This window comes from Felis catus, chromosome A3 (assembly GCF_018350175.1).
Source record: "Felis catus isolate Fca126 chromosome A3, F.catus_Fca126_mat1.0, whole genome shotgun sequence".
NCBI lineage: Eukaryota > Metazoa > Chordata > Mammalia > Carnivora > Felidae > Felis > Felis catus.
Genome location: NC_058370.1, coordinates 111,672,877 through 111,674,739, shown reverse-complemented (window position 1 = coordinate 111,674,739; position 1,863 = coordinate 111,672,877). Strand labels below are relative to the sequence as shown.

General features: G+C 35.9%; 1 pseudogene; it reads left to right on the top strand.

The window, feature by feature from the left end:
• The first annotated feature begins 1,166 nt into the window (after positions 1-1,166).
• Positions 1,167-1,652, top strand: LOC101081723 (annotated as a pseudogene).
• The last annotated feature ends 211 nt before the right edge of the window (positions 1,653-1,863 follow it).

Here is a 1,863-nt window from a genome sequence, read left to right as displayed (position 1 = left end):
TTTGTGGTCCAAAGGAGAAAAGAAAATGGGGCAGAAGACATAATTCAGGAAACAATAGTTGAAACCTTCACAAATTTGGCGAAAAACAATACACAGATGCAGAAAGCCCTGCAAACCCAAGCAGGATAAATGCAATGAATACCACAAAGAGGCATCTCATATTCAAACTGCTGGAAACAGAGGATGAAAGGAAAATTGTAAACACAGCTGGAAAAAAAACAATACTTTAGACAAAACGCAAGAAAAGTATGCATGATGTCTGGCTTCTTGAAACAATCACTCTTAGACAATGGAATGACATACTGAAGATATAAAGAAAAAAATACTCAACACATAATTCTATATTTAGCAAAAAAAGAAAAGACAAGAAATTTAAAATACAGATGTGATCAGGCAAATAAAATCTAAGATATAGACAACAGACGAGTTAAAAAAAAAGTCCTGAAGGAAGACATTCAGAATGAAAGGAAATGGTACCAGAGGAAACTCAGATGGAAGAGAATTAGTAATTAAAAATATGTGAATAAATATAAAAAATCATATTCTGCTTTCCGAGTTTCTTTAAAAAGTAGATTTTTTTAACATTTATTTATTTTTGAGACACAGAGAGACAGAGCATGAACAGGGGAGGGGCAGAGAGAGAGGGAGACACAGAATCTGAAACAGGCCCCAGGCTCAGAGCTGTCAGCACAGAGCCCGACGCGGGGCTCGAACTCACGGATGGTGAGATCATACCTGAGCCGAAGTCAGACGCCCAACCGACGAAGCTACCCAGGCACTCCTAAAAAGTAGATTTTTAATGCAGACTATACCAATGCATATATGGTATAATGCAGATTTATATGACAACAATAGCAAAAAGAATGTAAAAAGAAATAAATGCACCATTGTAAAGTTCTTACTTTGTGCATGAAACAGCCAAATATTAATTCTAGGAAGACCATGAAAAGTTAATGTGTATTATCAACCCTCCATGAACTATTATAGCAAAAAATGCACATCTAAAAAGTCAGAGGGATTCAAAGTAAATTTTAAAAACAGAATTAATAAAAAAAAAGTTTGTAGAAGAAGGAAGAAAGAAATATCAAGAGAAACAATAAGGGCAGAGATCAATGAAAGAAAAGAACCTGTCAGCCACAACCACCATATTCCAGGAAGGCACCAAAATGATCAACACAAAGGGAAAGAGGAGAGGCACCTGCTATATGTTCTCTAGACCTTTTAGGAAACAGGGAGTTGTTCCTTTGGAAACATATGTGTGAATCAACAAGAAAGATGATATTATAGACATCAAAGGAAGGGACACTGTTCAAAATGCAGAGCCCCACGAATGTAACCAGGGCAAAACTGGAAGAGTCTACGGTATTACCCACCATGCTCTTGGCATTGTCGTAAGCCAGCAAGTTAAGGGCAAGATTCTTGTCAAGAGAAATCATGTACATATTGAACAGATTAAGCACCTGAATAGCCACGATAGCTTCCCGAAGCATGTGAAGGAAAGTGATCAGAAAAAAAAAAAGGAAGCCAAAGAGAAAGGTATTTGGGTTCAGTTGAAGTGTCAGCCTGGCCCACCCAGAGAAGCACACTTTGTCAGAACCAATGGAAAGGAGCCTGAGCTGCTGGAGCCCATTGCCTATGAATTCATGGCATGATAACTGTAAAAAATAAAAGATCTTAAGACTGTTAAAAAAAAAAAGAAAGTGATAATAATAATAATAAAAAATAAAAGTGAGAGAAATATTTTAAGTTACTAATTTTATAATTGAAAAAGGGATATCACTATAAATCCTTATTAAAGCAAAGCAAAATAGGAAATAGGAAGTAAATAGGAAATAAATAGGAAATCTCATGAACTTTATGCTG